Source organism: Meriones unguiculatus, chromosome 3 (assembly GCF_030254825.1).
Source record: "Meriones unguiculatus strain TT.TT164.6M chromosome 3, Bangor_MerUng_6.1, whole genome shotgun sequence".
NCBI classification, from domain to species: Eukaryota; Metazoa; Chordata; class Mammalia; order Rodentia; family Muridae; genus Meriones; species Meriones unguiculatus.
In genome coordinates this window covers 64,163,840-64,184,245 of record NC_083351.1, presented here as the reverse complement: position 1 = coordinate 64,184,245, position 20,406 = coordinate 64,163,840, and the positions used below count along the sequence as shown (strand labels likewise).

Sequence of the window (20,406 nt, the reverse complement as noted above, 5' to 3'; positions counted from 1 at the left end):
ATTCCAAATTCTATCACATCTTAATTGCAACATAAGGAAAATATTTAGGGAATCATTTTACTATGCAAAACTTTTCGTCATTGCTGTTGTTCTTTTTGAAGAAAATAGTAGCAACATTCTTCTGTCACAGGAAGCAGAAAGAATAAAGAAATATGACACCAATTCTGGAAAAAAATCTAAGTTCTCTTCCAAACTCTGCCACTTATTAAATCATTAAAGCTGAAACAAACAAACAAACAACAAAATATGTAGCTTTAGTGGGATGAGTAATTCTAAATCTTCTGCAGAGTGAACTTATGTCTTCTTATGTTATTAATAATAAAATCTTTGCACATCATAGAAATAAGTTGCAAATGTTAATGACGGTGATGTTTCCTTAGAGATGATAAGACATTCAACTTCTAAAAGAACACAACAATCACCTTGGAAATGTGGGGTCAGGCCACATGTGTCCTACATTAGCACATTGCTCATCCTCAGGAAACCTTTCTGGAAGCGCGATGCTCCAGCAGAATTCATGCCTTTTTTCCTATTAAGACTCAGCTCACAGGCTGAAGTGAAAAAAAGAGAAGGGTCTAAGAGTTGGAAAAGTAATTTAACACTCATTTCAAAACGCAAACGTACATTCTCTCTGCTCCTTTTCACTCTGTTCTTCTCTGCTTGGGAGCATGTTTAGTCAGCCAGTCCACTGGATGTAACTGAGTGTGTCATTGTGCACTGAATGTCACTATGCGCCCCACAGAGACATGTTAATGTCATGATCTCTTTCTGAACTAATTAATAATCTCTACCCATAAGAGAGCTGTGATACAGACTTCTATAGGTAAAAATTGATTTTTTTCTCTTTCTTTTTTATTCTTTTCTCATATATCCTGACTGCAGTTTTGACTCCTACCTCTCCTCCTAGTCTCTCTGTTCTCCTCTCTGTCCAAACCCATGCTCCCTCCATCTGTCCTCAGAAAACACCAGGCACCCAGGACACAGAACAACATGCTACAATAAGAGTAGGCACATACTGTCACATCAAGGCTGAATAAAGCAAAAATGTAGGGGGAGAAGGGTCCCACAAATAGGAAACAAGAGTCAACGACAACCTCTGTTCCCACTGCTAGGAATCCCACAGAACTTCAAGCTACTCAGCTATAATATATATTCAGAGGGCCTAGAGCAGATCCTTATAGGCTTTCTGATCTCTGTGAGTTCTGCTGAGTCCCAGTCAGTTGATTTGTGGGCCATGTTCTACTGGTTCGTCCCTGATGCGTCTGGTGACTCAAACCCTGCCTTCCCCTCCTCTGTAGGACTTACAGAGCTCCACTTAATGTTTGGCCTTTGAAGTCTGTATCAGCTCCCATCAATCTCTGAATAAAGTCTCTCTGGTCCCTTGAATGATGATTCTGCAAGGCTCTGGTTCTAGAAAAGTCTGCAGACAAGACAAACTTTAGGTTAAAGATTTTGCGGCTGTGTTGGTGTATCAATCTCTCCACTTGAGTCCTTGGGTAGTTATAGAAGGTGGCCTGTAGAAGAATTTTAATCCAGCAATGTGGCTGCTCTGACCACATCCAAACACCTTCTAGGTCTGTATGATAGAGCTGGAATGAAGACACTGCATTTAGTGCACTCCCTTAATCCGAGACAATGAAGGTAAACTTAGTTTGTAGAAGAAAGCACCCTTATTTGAAAGTGATGTCTAACTGAGAGGCAGACAAAGTGGTGAAACAGAGAAAGATCTGATAGAATAGAAATAGCTCAAGTCTTATAAGAGCAGAGAGGAAAGAGGAAATACTTAAGAGAATGCAGCTCAGAGACAAGGAGAGAGGAGGCAGTTTGACCAGAGGAGTTTTACAGAGATAGGTTGAAGAGAGAACAAGGTAGGCACAGGTGAGGACAGAAAAAGGCAGCGAATGAGAAGGTGCGAGAACACTCTAACGTAGCCAAGCAGAGCAATTCAGTGAGAAGCTGAAAGAAGCCAGATTGAATCAGTCAGCCGAGAGGGGCATTTGAGCCTGAGTTGAACCAGCCAGAGTTCAGGAAGAGCTAGAAAGGGTGAATTTATTCAGGAGTAAGTTTCAGGGGCTGAAAACATTCTAGGCCTGGATTAGATTATGTGGAGGCTAAAAGATTCCGTGACTAGGCCTAGGTTAGCAGACAGAAGCAGTACGTTTTTAAAGTGACAGCTACAGCGGCCAGTCAGTTCGGGCTCTATGTCTCCCATTACTAGGTGTCTTCTTTTGAAAGCATTTCTTTCATAGATTCCACACAGTGTCCATTGCACTGGTTTTCCACATTGCCCCTAAATACTCCCCAATTACAGTAATTTCTGTCAGCATTTTCTCCACCCATCTCCCTACCTGGGTCTTTCTGTTTTTAACCCCACTGGCCCCCAGTCCACATGTAAAATCTCTCCTTCCAGGGAGATCCTTGCACCCTCCCCTTAAGCCCTCCTTCTTCCTTAGCCTCTCTGGGTCTATGGAATGTGATATGACTTTTACTTTACAACTATTATACACTTATGAGTGCATATATGCCATGTCTGTCTTTCAGGGTCTGGGTTACCTCACTTAGAATGAGGCATAGTTTATCACTGGTAAATATGGATGGAATTCTGTGTAGCACATTACTACATGCTTGCACTACACTACACGTGGGGAAACAAGCTCCCCTCCTGCCTCTAGTAATCACAACTCTACATGTAGGCTGACCTCTTAAATTGTTTATCTTCCACACATGAAAGAATATTTAGTATTTTCCTTTCAGGGAAAGATTTATTCATCTTTATAACAAAATGGTATTTCATTTAGCCCCTGTTTTCTTTATCCATTCATCTGTTAGTTGGCATGTAGATTTATTCCGCAACTGAATTGTTATGAAATTTCTACAATAAACATGGCTTTGTAAGTAACTGGGTTGTATGCTGATTTCAGTTTCCTTGCATGTTGATGGAAATGGGTTTCACTGTAAATCTCCTGCTAGTCTTTTTTGAGAAAGTTTCATGCAGTTTCCCATAACTTTGGCCAGGGGATTAGTATTATTTTTTTCATGCTTATTCTTGAAGTATTTATGTATTTATTTATAGTCATTGTAGCTGAGGTAAGATGATATTCTCATTGCAGGTTCCCCTTTTATTTTCTGAGGACAAATGAAGATGACTAGTTTTTGATATATTTTATTGGGCATTTACATTTCTCCTTTTGAGAGTTATTTATTCAGATAATTTACCTCTGGCTAGAGGCATTATTAAGCAGTTAAGAACACTTGATGTTTTTACAAAGAACCTGGGTTTAAAATTTCACACACATATGGTGGTTCACAGCTATTAGTAACTCCAGTTCCAGAGGATCTGATGGCCTTTACTGGATTCTATGCACCACAGGTACACATACAATACACATACATTCACACAGGCAAAACACTCAGGCACATAAAAGTTTAATTATTTTAATTAAATAAGTTGTTCATCTTTAATTTTAGCCCTTGTGTGTTTTTATTCTTGTTGCTGTCTTTATGTTGATTGATTGATCGATGGATGGATTAAGGAGGTGTAAGTGATTTTCTTGGAGGGAAAGGAAATTGTCAACCTGAACAACAGCAAATGAAGACAGATGTAACCTCCAGAACATGTGACATAGGAGACATTTCAATCTGTGACCCCAAGCCCAGGAGCATTAAGTGCTTTCTCATTCAATCCCACACTTCTGGCTTCCTACTAAAAAGGAATATGGATCGAGAGCATGGAAAAGCTGCTTCTAAAAGGAAAACCCCAAGAAGGATCAAAGAGGGAATGCAGAAACCAAGAAGTTATTACTACAGTCACTTTAAATTGTAATACACTACATTTCCATATCATCACAGTAATACTAAACACAGTCACTTGCAGAACTGGTTCAGATTACTTAAACAAGAATTGTGCTGTCAGTCCTATATAAAGGTGTCTGGCAGTTTTTCTTGTTTATATGAAGTTATTGATACTTTTCTACTGCAGTAACTGCATACTAGGAAGGCGGAGACAACACAAACCAAGAGATGAGGCTTTTCCCAAGCTTCAGAGTGAAGACTATATAAAGAGTTGATTTTTTTTAATTCTTTATTAATTACACTTTATTCAATTTGTATTCCCCCCTGTGGTTCCCTCCCGCCTCCCATCTCAATCTCTTCCTTCCTCCACCCTCTGTATGCATGCCCCTCTCCAAATCCACTGATAGGGGAGGTCTTCTTTTCCTTCCTTCTGATGCTAGTCAATTAGGTCTCATCAGGAGTGGCTGCATTGTCTTCTTCTGTGCCCTGGTAAGGCTGCTCCTATCTCATGGGGAGGTAATTAAAGAGCAGGCCAATCAGTTCATGTCAGGGGCAGTCCCTGTTCTTATTACAATGGAACACACTTGGATACTGAACTGCCACGGGCTACATCTGTGCAGGGGTCTTAGGTTATCTCCATGCATAGTCCTTGGTTGGAGTATCAGTCTCAGGAAAGAGCCCTTGTGCTTAGATATTTTGGTTCTGTTGTTCTCCTTGTGGAGTTGCTGTCCTCTCCAGATCTTACTGTTTCCCACTTTTTCCCTAAGATACCCTGCACTCTGCCCAAAGGTTGCCCATAAGTCTCAGCATCTGCATTGTAGTCTGCAGGGAAGAGCCTTTCAGAGGTCCTCTGTGTCAGGCTCCTGACTTGTTCCCTCTTTTCTCCTTCTTCTGATGTCCATCCTCTTTGCCTTTCTGGATAGGAATTGAACATTTTCGCAAAAGTCTTCCCTCTTGATTAGTTTCTTTAGGTGTACAGATTTTAGTAGGTTTATCCTATATTATATGTCTATATGAGTGAGTATATACCATGTGCATCTTTCTGCTTCTGGGATAGCTCACTCAGGATGATCTTTTCCAGATCCCACCATTTACCTGCAAATTTCATGATTTCTTTGTTTTTTATTGCTGAGTAATATTCCATTGTGTAGATGTACCACAATTTCTGTATCCATTCTTCCACTGGGCTGTTTCCAGCTTCTGGCTATTACAAATAAGGCTGCTACAAACTTGGTTGAGCAAATGTCCTTATTGTGTATTTGAGCCTCTTTTGGGTATATGCCTAGGAGTGGTATAGCTGGATCTTGAGGAAGTGTTATTCTTAATTGTCTGAGAAAGTGTCAGATTGCTTTCAGAGTGGTTGTACAAGTATACATTCCCACCAGCAGTGGAGGAGGGTTCCCCTTTCTCCACAACCTCTCCAGCATGTGCTGTCCCTTGAGTTTTTGATCTTAGCTATTCTGATGGGTGTAAGGTGAAATCTTAGGGTCGTCTTGATTTGCATTTCCCTTATGACTAAGGACGTTGAACATTTAAGTGTTTCTCTGCCATTCGATATTCCTCTATTGAGAATTCTCTGTTTAGCTCTGTACTCCATTTTTTTAATTGGATTACTTGATTTATTGCTGTTTAACTTCTTGAGTTCTTTATATATACTGGATATTCCTCTTAGAAGAAAAAGTGAGGAAGAGCCTTGAACTCATTGGTACAGGAGACAACTTCCTGAACAGAACACCAACAGCACAGGCTCTAAGAGCAACAATCAATAAATGGGACCTCATGAAACTATAAAGTTTCTGTAAAGCAAAGGACACTGTCGTCAGAACAAAACGATGGCCTACAGATTGGGAAAGGATCTTCACCAACCCTATATCTGACAAAGAGTTGATCTTACACAAATGAATGGGCTTCCTTGCTAGAGGAAATCCAAGTGAAAAAAGAAATTATGTAAAAGGCTTTTTTGAGGGGAAGGAGGAAGGAGCCCTGGATACCTTTAGTTGTTGGCCCCTCCTGCTACATCACATTCTTCTTCTGTAATGTCTAATGTCCATAATGTTGTCCCTAAGTAACTGCTTGACGAGGGTGCTGTCTTCGTAGGAGTCCTTGTCCAGTGTATCAAGCTCTGAGATGGCCTCATCAGAAGCCATTTTGGCCAGTGTGCAGGCAAACTCTGAATTCTTAAGGATATCATAGCAAAATATAGAAAAGCTAGGATCCAGACCCAGGAGGATTGGCTTCTTTCTTGCTTATTATCAAATGCCTCTTGGGAATTATCTATCATTTATTTTGATCATCTTCACAAGCTACTTCAGCAAGATAATGGAAATAATCTTCCTTCGTTTTCAGCTAGAAGACCTTAATCTCCAGATTAGTTACATTGACTATTAAATACTTATCCAACAGTTCCAGGGCCTTGGTTGAGATGGAGCTAAGTTTTGACTCCACATTTTCCCGATAGTCCTCTATCAGCTGCAACTTCTTGTCGGAAGTGTCGTCTTCTACTCAAGATGACCCTCCAGGCGGACCTGAGGCCCCCAATCACATTCTTGTAGGCAACCAACAGTAGGTTGTGCTCGTTGTTCGATAGCTCGGCGCCCTTCTTGTCATGCCTTTCATGCAGGTGGCCGTATCATAGCAGCGCTTGGCCTGCCTTGGCCAGCTTGGCCTTTTGGATCAGCTCTGTCCTCTCCATGGCGAGTGAGGGCAAGAGCTGAGCCGATCTACAGTTGTCCTTCTAGTCTCCATAGTCACAACGCAAGTCCTGCTGCTGTTATCAAATTGTTGTCCCTCATATTGTCCAGATAGCAAACCCGTGTTAGCTATATGGAGCACAACTATTTATGCTGCAGGTTTTCTTTTTATTCCAGTGATGATCTTTTCAGGAGACAGTTTGATGTGTAATCCCATTTGTCCTGTTTTCCTTTAAATTCCTGTGTGCAGTTACAGCCATAATTTAAATATATATTAAATATATATAACAATTGTTGCAGTATTGTCTTCAAGACTTACCTTAGGACTTCTTGTGGTTGCTTCATATTCAAGGCCTTACAGTTTTACCTCTCATCAACTTTAACTTGGCTTTTGATCTGACTGAGAGATGGTGGAGTCAGATTTTAATCTTCCACATGTGGATGTCCAAGATTATTATTGGGATTTATTGAATTGTTTGTGCTTCTTCAATGTAACTTTCTGGCACCATTGTGGAGAATCAATTGTCTATAGACACATTGATTAATTTCTGGAATATGCATTATCTCCAATTGATCTGTCTGTCTATTTTTATCATAGTGCCATATTATATTGTTTACTGATATGGCTCCATACTATGCCTTGAAATTACTCACTGCTTTGTCCTTTTTTTTTTTCTAAAATTGTTTTCAATATAAAGTGTCTTTGTTGCTTCTCTATTAACTGAAGATTTTATAAATTATACTCATTTCAATAATAAGTTACTATTAAAAGTCAGTGTCTTACATTTTCTTCGTAGCTAGTACAAAGCCGTTAGTACAGGGATATATACTTGTTTGTTATGTAGCCTTCTGGTTCCTGAGCCATGCTTTTGAATGAAAACCGTGATTTCCAGAGAAATGATCTGTACATTGGCCATAGTAAACTCCCTGGTACCCTTGAGCTGCAATCACTGTCTCTTTGGCTTTTGTACCACCCCCAGGAGCTCTAAGGTGCCTGTGTTCTCTTATTCTTCAGCCTTCTCCCTGAGTTGTGCTCCATTTTCATGACAGAGAGTGAGCTCAAGGACTTAGGAACATTATTCAGTGTTCCAATCATTAGGAAAAAATGCAAGCAGATGGAGCAGGGAAATAATATCTTCTGCTAATTATCCAAATGGATGAGCCGACAGAACTTTACATTCTCCCAAGAGAGCCAAAGGGTTACATATCTCTGGCCAATGCTGGCCAAGCTGGCTGCTGGCAAAGAGCACAGGGCCTGCCTGAATTTATCCTTCTCTTGGCTATATCTGAAGCTTCTATAGAGGACTATTACACTTTCCATCCTCTTTTCTTTCCTCTTTTGCATCTCATTGATGTGTTTCTTCAATGACAAATTTTACATTAAATGTTAGGAAAAAAAAAACATTCTGAAATGCAAAATCTTGTTCCTGAACATAGAAGCTTAAATGCATATTTAAGTGTCTTGGTCTTTTCAAAACAGATTATGAATTTTTTTGGTACATTGTTTTCCTGGTAAATAATGCATGGAAATATTGTTGATGAATTTCTTATTCCATCAAATACTCATTCATTTCCTTGTTCTCCATCTCTCTAAAACATTTTCTTATTCATCTTCAGATGTGGGTGTTCAGAGTTTCAGCAAAGCACGGATGGTGTCTTGCTAACAACTGTAATTTGTGCTCTTGCTTGTTAGCACCATCCTGTTCAACAGCTTTCAGCTGCCCTCCTAACCCTTCCCAGATGTCTCACCAGCCTGTGCTCATGCTTCTGGAGGGCAGGCAAAATGTGCCCGGTAAGCCCATCACCCTAACAACTGAAAGCACAGGACCTGTTGAAAGCAAGTCAGTAACATCAAAGCCACATGCAAAGCAAGCACATTATCTACCACAGCTCCTTCCAGGCTGTGGCCTCATATTGCAAATTTTACACATTTGCAGAAGATTTGTCAGCTCTCTATCCATGTTTTCACACTTCACTGAACCTCTCAAAGTTCCTAGTATTACCTCTCCCTCAGACCATTACCTCTAGCCAAATGAGCTGCATCTGAGGTTCATGTGCTTCATCTTCGGAGAAATATTCCGTTCCTCTGCCTGCCACAGGACCCCTTGCCTTTTAAAACTCCCTCTGCTAAGAGAAATAATATCATCTATAATATCAGATGAAGTGAGACACTTAATTTCAGATGGGTGCTCCATCCCTTTCTTGATAACCTGCAGCTGTCAAAATCAAATTTGCTAACACATATCAAAGAAGCAATAAATAATAAATGTGAATTGATTGAAAAGAATGGATCCCTAATTAGACAAGCACTCCTGGTTTACAGAATTGGTCTCAGTGTAGCAAGAGCTTTAGTCTACAAAAAACAATGTTGCCATACAAATGACCAGGTAAGTCAACCCAAGGAGTTGGTTTTGCTGTGTCATTCATCATTTTCAAAATTTTCACGTCATTGTGTCTTGATAAGGCAGGGGATTTAAGAGTGTAGAATTACAGGCAGAAAAAGCCACACAGGACTAATCAAATTACTTTGTTGAATTACTATTGTTAGCTCTTGTTCATAGATTACATAAAACATAACATTTATTTTTTTCAAAAAGTTCTTACCACAATGCACAGTACTAGTTTTTCAATTTAAGTGTGAACATAGCTAGTAGATTTTAGTCCTTCTGCTGTATTGCAATTGGTTCTACAAGCAACATAACACACACACAAAGTAATCCTGAAGAAAAGAAAATAGTGCTTGCTGTAGTATGGGCCATTTTACCTATTATGTTGACAAAAAATAAAAGTAATCACTTTTCAACATACTATTTTTATTGACTATTTGAAATTTCACACAATCACACTACTTGCTTCCCATTCCTCCCAGGTCTACCCTCACACCCTGTGCCCTCCCCGCAGGAAGAAAAAGAATTACACCAAGTCCAGCTTGTGTAACCCATATCCTCACTGGAGCCTGGTCAAACTCCCAGGGACTAGCCCCTTAAAGATAACTTAGTTCTTTCCCACACCCCTACTAAAAGCCATCAACTGTGAGGAGCTACACTTCAGCATGCCTTTCACAATTTATAAGGACTCTCTTCAGTGGATTCCTGTCTAGACTGTTTCTTTAGGAGGGGCGTGTAGGGGGGTTGTCACAGAAGACTTTAATGTCTGTCATTCTCAACAATGGGTTGCTAGCCACCCATATGAGCACAAAAGATTATTAAAATGTTACCTTGTTTTAAGAATTCTTATACATTACTACTATTCAAATTTTCACAAAAACACTACAATGTATAACAAAAGGAAAATAATTTGCATATTCTTTTGATTCTGCTGTCAGATTCAGGAAGAAAAAAACAGAGTTAACTTAAAAGATATAGACAAGCAAGAGTTTATGGAGAGGGCATAAACAGAAATGTGGAGAGCTAGGAGGGACTAGTGACATGTATACAGCATTTCTGCCTCTAAGACTGAAAGGTAAGATTAGTGGCTGGTGAAACCTGAGCATGATGGAAATAGAGAAGAGATTAAGGTATGAACAGCAGCCAGTATATGTCTTGAACCCTCTTAAGATGTCGGAGCACAACTGAATAACTACTACAACTTTGATCTCTCCTTTCAGTACTATGGTTCATCAAAACAACCAGAGCAGGTGCACTGTTTATGATACTGATTAGCATTTCCTTTTTCCCCCTTAAAAAAAATAACTTATTCATTTTGTATCCTGATAATAGTTCTCTCCCTTTGCTCCTCATGATTGCACCCTCTCTCCCTTTTCACTCCTGCTCCTGTCTCTTAGTCCTCAGAAAGGGGGAGTGCTAGTCCCTTACCGACTGACCCCAGACCATCAAGTCTCTTCAGGACTGCCTACATCTTCTTCTATGGCCAGGTAAGTCCACCTCACCCAGGGGAAGTTATCAAAGAGCAGGAACAGAGAACTCTGAACTTCTTTGGGTCTGTAGGTTGTAGTATGGTTATCCTCTATTGAATAACAGAGAACTCTGGTCTCTTTGCTCGTTGACCGCATGAATGCTGAGTTGCCTATTAGTACATCTGAGCAGGGGCCTGAGTCCTCTTCATGCAGGGTCCTTGATTGGTGCACTAATATCTGCAGACTCCCCTGGGCCCATATTTAATGGCTCTGATAGTCTTTTTGTGGAGCTCCTGTCCTTTCCAGGTCCTTCTGGAGTGCTTGTCTAATTAGGGATCCATTCGGGGGAACTATTCGATAAGACTCTCTGTGCTTTGCCCAAAGTTTGGCTGTGAGTCTCAGCATCTGCTTTGATTTCTGTTGAATAAAGTCTTTCAGAGGACATCTATAGAAGGCACTCGTCCTGTCCTTCTCTTCAAAAAATCTTGAGTCTATTCTGTCTGAAATTCTGAATGAGAATTGAACATCATCCCAAGGAATCTCCTTGTTACTTAGCTTCTTTGGGTCTGTAGGTTGTAGTATGGTTATCCTTATTGTATGGCGAATATATGCTTATAAGTGAGTATATACCATGCATGTCTTTCTGGGTCTGTGGTAATTAACTCAGGATGATCTTTTCCAGATCCATCCATTTGCCTGCAGATTTCATGATTCTTGTTCTTAATAGTTGAATTGTATTCCATTGTGGAGATGTATCACACTTTTTTTTTTTTTATGAACAATATAGCATTTAATGTTTTTCATTGTATTATGTTACAACAGCTGATAGAATGCCCTTACACACCAATAGCAAAATAGGGTTTTCCTGACTCCTCTTCCAATAACACATTCAATATAGGTCTTATGTGTTTCTTTAAGTTGTTCAGCTTTTTTTTTTTTTTTTTTTCAATGCAGTTTATTCAGGAACATTGAACAATCCTCGGACCCCGGGGAAAGCCAGCCCACAGCTTAAATAGCCTCTGGGTAGCCAACCCAGGCGTGCCACGGGGGCAATGCAGACACTTTTTTTTTTTTAATCCAGTCTTCAGTTGAGGGACATCTGGGTTGGTTCCTCTTTCTAGTTATTATCAATAAAGCTGTTGTGATGTGAACAAACCTGAGCAAATATCATTGTTGTATTGTGGAACATCTTTTGGGTATATGCCCAGGAGTGATATACCTGGGTCTTGAGGCAGAGCTATTTCCAGTTTTCTGAGAAAGTGCCAGGTTGATTTCTAAAGTGGTTGTATAAGTCGGAACTCCCACCAGCAATAGAGAAGTGTTCCCTTTACTCCACAACCTCTGAAGGATGTGCTGTCACTTGCATTTTAATCTCAGCCACTCTGATAGGTATGAAATGGAATCACAGAGTCATTTTAATTTGCATTTTCCTGATGACTAAGGACTTTGAGCATTTCTTTAAATGCTTCTTGGCCATTCCACATTTCTCTTTAGACAATTCACTTTTTCAATCTGTACCCCACTTTAACTGGATTATTTATATTTTGCTTTTATTATTATTGTTGTTGTTATTTTTTACAATTTATTCACTGTGCATGCCAGTTGTAGCCCCCTCCCTCATTTCTTCCAGGTCCCACCCTCTTTTCCTGTTCTTCCACTATCCTTCTCCCCTAGTACAATGATAGAGGAAATCCTCCTCCCCTACTGTCTGAACCTAGCCTATCAGGTCCCATCAGGACTACCTGGAACCTCTTTCTCTGTGGTCTGGCTAGGTTGCCCCACCAGGGAGAAGTGATCAAGAAGCAGCCAACTGAGTTCACATCAGAGACTGTCTCTTCTCCCCTTACTATGGAACCCGCATAGTTCTGAGCTGTCTATGGGCTACATCTGAGCAGGGGGACTAGGTCCTCTCTATGCATGGTCTTTGGTTGCTGCATCAGTCCCTGCAAGTCCTCCTGGGCCCAGCATTCTTTTTGGCTTTTTTGGTCTCCTTCTGAGGCTCCTGTTACCTCCAGCTCCTTCTATCTATCCCTTCTTTCATAAGACATCCTGTGCTCTTTCCAAAGTTTGTCTGAGAGTCTCTGCAAATGCTTCAATCCCCAGATGGGTGGACTCTTTTAGAGGACATCTGTGGAAGCCTACCTTCCTGTTCCCTCTTTTACTGCTTCCAGTTTCTCTTCTGTTTTTCCTTCTGAATGAGAATTAATAATCTTCCCTAGTGTGCTGCTTGTTGTTTACCTTCTTTAGGTCTGAAGACTTTAATATGTTTATCCTACATTGTATAGCTCATAGCCACTTATGAGTTTATACCATGTGTGTCCTTCTGCTTCTGGGTTATCTTACTCAGGATGATCTTTCCTAGTTTCATTGATTTGTCTGCAAAAATTTCGTGATTTTCTTGTTTGTTTGTTTGTTTTTAAGCTAAGTAGTATTTCATAGTGTAAATGTACCACAATTTCTGTATTCATTCTTTGGTTGAGGGACATTTAGGTTGTTTCCAGATTCTGGCTATAAGAATGAAGCCGCTAAGATCATAACTGAGCAAGCATCCTTGTTGCATGGTTGAGAATCTTTTGGATATATGTCCAGGAGTGGTATAGCTGGGTCTTGAGGTAGCACTATTCCTATCTGTCTGAGAAAGCCCCAGATTGATTTCCAAAGTGGTTTTATAAGTTTACATTCTCACCAGCAATAGATAAGGGTTCCCCTTTCTCCACATCCTCTCCAGCATGTGTAGTCACTTGAGTTTGTGATCTCAGCCATTCTGTCAGGTGTCAGATGGGATCTCAGATTTGTTTGATTTGAATTTCCCTGATGGCTAAGGATATTGAACATTTCCTTAGGTGTTTCTTCACCATGACATTAGATAAATATTCCTCTGTTGACAATCTGCCTTTTAGATAATTTTTAGACCCTTTTAGATCATTTTTAATTTGATTATTTGGTTTGTGGGTGTTTAATTTCTTGAGTTGTGTATATATTCTGGATAGTAGCCCTGTGTCAGATATGGGGTTGGTGAAGATCATTTTTTAGTCTGTAAGTTGCTGTTTTGTTCTATTGAGAGTGTCCTTTGCTTTACAGAGGCTGTTCAGTTTCATGAGGTGCCATTTACTGATTGTTGATCCTAAAGACTGTGTTGTTGTTGATGTTCATTCATGTCAGAAAGTTGTCTCCTGTGCCAATGAGGTCAAGGCTCTTTCCCACATTTTCTTGTAACAGATTAAGTGTTTCTGTTTTTTGTTTGTTTGTTTTTTTTTGTTTCTTTTTTTGTGAAGGCCTTTGATCCACTTGGACTTTAGTTTTGTGAAGTTTCTACACGTAGACATCCAGTTAAACCAGAACCATTTGTTGAAGATGCTATCTTTTTTCCATTGACTGTTTTGGCTTCTCTGTCAAAAATTAATTTTCTGTACTTGTGTGGGTTAATTTCTGTGTCTTCAGTCCAATTTCATTGATCCACCATTCTATTTCTATGCCAATACCATATCCTTTTTATTACAGTTGCCCTATAGTACAGCTTGAGATCTGGGATGGAGATACCTCCAAAAGGTCATATATTGTACAGGATTGTTTTAACTATTCTAGGTTGTTTCATTTTTCCATATGAAATTGAAATTGTTCTTTCATGGTCTATAAAGGATTGTGTTGATATTTTGATGGGGAATGCATTGAATATGTAGACTGTTTTTGGAAAGATGGCCATTTTTGCTATGTTGATCCTACAGATTCAAGAACATGGGAGATCTTTCCATCTTCTGATATCTTCTTTAATTTCTTACTTCAGAGAATTGAAGTTTACTTTATGCAAACCATTCACTTGCTTGATTAGAGTTACACCAAGATACTTTTTTTTTATGGCTATTGTGAAGGGTGTTGTTTCCCTATTTTCTTTTTCCATCCCTTTGTCTTTTGTATATAGAAGGGATTGGTGTTGTTGTTTTGTTTTTGTTTGTTTGTTTGTTTGAGTTAATTTTGTACCTAGCCACTTTGCTAAAGGTGTTTACCAGATTTAAGATTTTTCTGGTAAAATTTTAGGTCACTAATGTATACTATCAGATCATTTGCCAATAATGTTGGTGTGATTCTGGTGGGTTTGCCATAATATGTTATTTGGCCATTTTCTCTTAAAGCTTTTAATAATTTTTGTTTGTTCTGTACATTTAGATTTTTGATAAACATGTGGCAGGAGAATTTTCTTTTCTGGTCTAATCTATTAGGTGTTTTGTGGGCCTATTGTATGCTTATAGGCATTTCTTAGGTTAGATAAGTGAAACTTTATTCTATGATTTTATTAAAAATATTTTCTGAGCCTTGGAGCTGGGAATCTTCTCTTTCTTCTATTCCTACTATTCTTGGGTTTGTCTCTTTTCATTGTGTCCTTGAATTCTTGGATGTTTTGTGTCAGAAAAATTTTAGCTTTAACATTTTCTTTGATAGATGCATTGATTTCTTCCATTTTATCTTCTACACCTGATTTCATTCCTCTGTCTTTTGTACTCTATGGCAATGCTTACATCTGTACTTCCTGTTTCCTTCTCTAAGTTCTCTCTCCAAGTTTGTGCTTTCTTTTTTGTTTTCATCTCAGTCTTCAGATTTTGAATCTTTTGTTTTTCTTCACCTGTTTGTTTGTGTGTTCCTGCAATTATTTAAATGACATGTTGGATCCCTTCATTTGTTTGTGTTTTTTCGTTATTGTGTTTTTCGGTATTGAATGATTCATTAATTTCCTCTCTACAGATCACTGAAAAGAATTCAGTATGTTTGACTGTATCTTAATGTATTTCTTTATGGGTTTTATTTGTTTCCTATGTTATCATCTTCATAAGCAAAGATTTGAGATCATTTTCTTGTGTTTCTGTTGTGTTAGGGTATCCAGGAGTTCTTGCCTTGGGATAACTGGGTTCTGAGGATGACATACTGCTCTGGCTTTTGTTGATTGTGTTTTCACACTTCCTTTAGCCATCTGGTTGTCTCCCTCCGTGTGTGTGTGCATGCACACGCGAGGCAGTGGTGAGGGAGGTGGAGGAAAAGAGCCTTGGGCAGGAAGCTGGATGTTTCCACAGGTATTCTTCTCAGATTGGTGCATACGGTCTCTGATTGCAGGGTGGTTTTAAGGGAATTCCCAAGGCCTCTTCAGATGTATGATCTTGTAGACAAACTTGACTCTTCAGAAGTCCAGGGCCTCTCCTCTCACCAGGGGAAATCCTGGAAGTATCTGCCCTGCCATTAGCTTTTTTATTCTAAGTTAATGAGCTGTAGCTTGCCAGACACCGTGCTTGCTAGGTGCAGCCATCTTGGAGAACCAAGGACTACAGAGGTTTGGTTGGCCTCTCTAGGTAGATAGGTCCCAGGCATCAGAAGGCCTGCGGTTGAAGCTGCTTGCCCCAGTACCCAGGAGTTATTCACATGCTGGTGAGAGCAGTCTGCAGGCCAGTGGCTCTTTGCTGACACGACTTGCCCATGGAAAACAGGGAACTTTTCTGGGCATTAGCTGGGTGAACTGAGACAAAGCCAGCTTGTTTCCCTCACCATGGCATCTCCTAAAGACTGGGAGATCCAAGTGGTGGTGTTTGTGGGCCTACAGTTCGATCTGTGGCTCACTGTGTAGTCACTGTTGTCCTGCTGATCAGACACATGTGTGATAAGTGCTGCCATCTTGGATCTCCAATGAGTCAATGAGTATTTTTCGAGGGGGGTATTTATTTACTATTTATACACTATTCTGCCTAGATACCAGAAGAGGAAACCAGATCTTGCTAGAGATGGTCATGAACCACCATATGGTGGCTGGGAATTGAACTCAGGAGCTTTGGAAGAATAAGAAGTGTTCTTAACCTCTGAGCCATCTCTCCAGCCCTCATCAGCATTCATTACCTCCGTACAAGAGTTTACAAAAAAGAACGATAGATACATATTTGGTAGCAGTCATGGAAAACATTGAATCTCTTCAAGCTATTCTTTCTTTTTTTTAAGGTAATTCAGTTTAGATCAAAATTGTATACAAAATTATAATTTTAGTACTGTGTAGAAAAGTAAAATAGTTACAGAATACAATCCCAATAAATTATCAGGAACAAGAAATTATATATTACCCAGAGAGCCTCTGTCAGAGAAGTCTCTATGTGCAATAGTTTCTATGTGCAATAGTCAATATGCTGAGAATAAGTGACTAGTCATTTTGTTCTAAATCCTAACTTAGACACTTATATTGTCCTTTTCAAGATTCAAGGAGAGGGTTGGAGAGATAGCTCAATGCTTAAGAGCACTGGCTGCTCTTCCAGAGGGTCCAGGTTCAATTCCCAGCACCCACATAACTATCTATAACTCCTGTTCTAGTGATCCAACATTTCTCATACAGACATACATGCAGACAAAACATCAATGTACATAAAATAAAAATAAATGAAAAAAAAGATTCAAGGAATATAATATAAAAGGGGGAGAAGAATCTAGAAGAAGTTAGAGTATGGAGGAGTGTGCTATAAAATTCTGCTGTCTGGAAGTGATATAATTCTTGTACCCTTAAACTCACAATACAAGTATCTATCTGCGCAAGACTGGGTCCAGGGTCAATTCTGAGTGGAAGGGGCCCTCATAAGGCCTCATTCTTCCAAAAGAACTTATACGTACTTGAAGGTTAAGGGATAATGGGTAGTTACATTGCATAATAATGTAGCCACTTGTACATTACTCCCACTCAAGGAAGTAGCTCCCTCTTCATGCTCATGCAGATAACCCTAATTAAATACACACACACACAGCATGAAAATAGGAGATGGCGTGGAAAGAAGAGAAATTTTACAGAAAGGATAAAGAAATTATAAATAATAAGGAAGAGAGAGTGGGCAAAGCATTATATATGTGTATAGATATACATATATGCGAAACTGTGAAAGAAGACATTTAAAAATAAATCAAAGGATGTTTTAAAAGAAAAGTTCTTTAAAAGCACAGTGAATGCTCTATTTCATTAAACAAGAGGACTATAAAACGCATGTATGTATGTATACATCTCTGTATTCATTATATTAATTTAAAATTTATTTAATTCAGCTTAAAGTTTTGAAAGCTTAGATGGTGGTAGGATGAGGTGACATACAAAGAATTACATTTTTTTTCTTACGTTGTTCCATTCAAGTTCATGGCAGAGTAGTAAGTAGATGTTTCCATTGATGGGCCTGGAGAGATGGCTCAGCAATTAAAACCTGGGGCACAGGTATGTTTATCGAGATACACATGATAGCTCTTGATCATGTGTAATTCCAGTTTTAGGGTACCTAAGGGCTCTTTCAAACTCCGTGGACACAAGGCACCCACATGGTTCACATACATACATGCAGGCAAAATATTCACACACATAAAATAAAGTAAATCTAAAATATTTTAAAAAAAACTTTGAATCAGTCTGGCACTTTCTCAGACAATTAGGAATATTCTCTGAATAACACAATAATATACAGTCATATCATTCCCAAGAAATCAGGTGAGAAACAAAAATTACATTAGAGAATAAATATTAATCAAACACTGATATTTGGGAACCAATGCAGGATTGCAAGAACTATAAATACTGGAGTGTTGATAATTTTTGGAACAATAACAGAAAGTTTTCACATTTTTGAATTAAATTTTTATTTTTTTATATTAGTTACAGTTTATTTACTTTGTATCTGAGCTATAGCCCTCTCCCTCATTCCCTCCCAATCACACCCTCCTTCCCTCATCTCCTCCCTGCACCTCTCTAAGTCCACTGATAAGGCAGGTTTTCACATTTTTTTTTTTAATTTTCTTTTTCCAGCATTTTTCTCCAGAATACTCTGAGAAAGAATTTGAATGGTTGTTATCTGTAAGGAGTAACTTCCTTCCATAAGCAGTTCCTGACATACCGATCCTAAATCATTCTCTTAAATGATTATGTAATGTTTCATCATTTCCAAAGATTAAAACAGTCTGTTCATTTTTAGAAATAGGAGCTGTGAGCAAAGTCATAATGGTAATGCAAGATTCATTGGGGGAATGCCTTGGGAAGAAAATAAATTTTCATGTATGAAAAGAAAAGTGCAGCAAGATTCTGTAAATAAGAAAATCACCTAGAGAAGAGGCTCAGTCCTCATTCAGAAGGACAAATGCCTTAGACATCTGAAGCAGGGCAAGAGAGGGAACTGGAGAGGAGCCTACCACAGATGACCTCTGCAATACTCTCCTGATCAAGGTATACAAGCAGAGGCTGAGAATCTTAGCCAACATTTGGGCAGAGTGCAGGGAATCTTATGAAAGAAGGGGGAGACAGAAAGACCTGGAGGGGACTGGAGCTCCAAAAGAAGACCAAAATAAACAAAACAAACAAACAAAAACCTTGAGCCCTGGGGGCCCTGAAGAGAATAATATCCCAACCAACGACCATGCATGGAGAGGCCTAAAGCCCTGGCTCAGAGATAGCCCATCGACTCAGTATCCAAGTGGAGTCCCTAGTAAGAGGAGCAGGGACATTTTCTGGTATGAACTTAGTGGCAGGCTCTCTGGTCACCTTCCCTGTGGGTTGCAGCCTTGGAAGTCCACAGAGGTAGACAATGCAATCAGTCCTGGTGAGACCTGATAGGCTAGGGTCAGATAGAAGGGGAGAAGGACCTCCCCTATCAGTGCACTCTGGGAGGGCCATAGAGAGAGAGAAGAGGGAGGGGGTGGGATTGGGAGGATATGAGGGAGGTGGCTACAGCCAGGATACAAATTGAATAAATAATAATAATAATAGTAATAATAATGATGATGATGATGATGATGATGATAAAAGAAATTCAAGATTGTTTCTTTGGGTGATCATGCTGATAAAAAAAGGCTTTCAAACACATCTTTGCATGGGAAAGAGAGTGCTAACAAATTCTGGGAATTTGCTGTGATAAGATAAGAACAAATTACTGGCTTTCTACCTATGAATATATAGTTTTTATACTCTTCTCTTTATGTGTTTTCTTCAGGTTTCATGTATTTAAAAAAAATAATCCATCCTTTCTCTTTTCCTCCCCCCTTTATTTTTCCTATTAGGCTACTTTATCCCTGTTGCTTTCCTCTATTTCCCAACTTGTAATATAATAGTAATTTTATTTTCTATTTCTTTCTCTTCATTAATAAGGGAATTACAATTGACATTTTTATGACTATCCATTCATTATAAACTATTAAGTCAATCTTTATTTGACTAGATATGACCTTCTTATTATTCATACCTGATAAAGGATGATCAACTCAGTATAAGTGAGAACTTAAAGATCTTTCCTTAAATGAGCCCTGGAGCCAGCCAAAATTCTGTTTCTTCTCTGATCTTTTGATGTAATCTACTTTCTTCTCTCCATGGTGACTATGAAATAAAACAGAATAGCAGTTGTGGCCCTGATTCCAGGGCTACATGAGTTAGGTTTATGTCTAGCTTCACTTTATCAGGTGTCCTAGTTGGCTTTACCTCTCATCTAGACATTCTTAGAGTCACCTGAGAAAGCAATCTAAGTTGAGGAATTGCCCAGATCTTATTGGCCTATAGGCATATTTTGGAGGGATTGGTGCATTCCTTAAATGTTGTAGGTGGGCCTAGAAAACCGTGGGCAGCATCACCTCCCATAATTTGTTTTGGGGTTTCTAAGAAATCCACCTCTGCAAGAGCCTGAGGCTAGGTGAGCCAGCAACCATCATTCTCTGTTTTCTATCTCAGGTTCCTTCCTTTAACACCTGCCCTGATGTTTCTCAGTGCTGGGCTGGAAGTGACTTGGAAGTCTAAGCCAAATCCTCTCTCTCCTTCTCCAAGTTCCTTTTCATCACATTATTTTATCACAGCAACAGAAAGTAAACTAGAACATTGGGTCTTACTGACATTCAGCAACTTAACCAGGGACCTTCTCTGTTTTCATTTTTTTTTAAATAATTGAATAAAGCAGTTCCAATGAAAAATGTGATGAGTTAATGTAATAAAAGACTCCAAGTGGCTCCTGAAAGTGCTGTAGAAAACTGCTGGTTAATAAATCAAACTCCTTTACCTCCTGGAACTTAGCCAGGTAGAAAAACATTTCTTGAGTAGCC

At 39.2% G+C, this 20,406-nt stretch overlaps 1 pseudogene; it reads right to left on the bottom strand.

The window, feature by feature from the left end:
* Nucleotides 1–5,785: 5,785 nt before the first annotated feature.
* Nucleotides 5,786–6,528, bottom strand: LOC110561491 (14-3-3 protein theta-like; annotated as a pseudogene).
* Nucleotides 6,529–20,406: the final 13,878 nt, after the last annotated feature.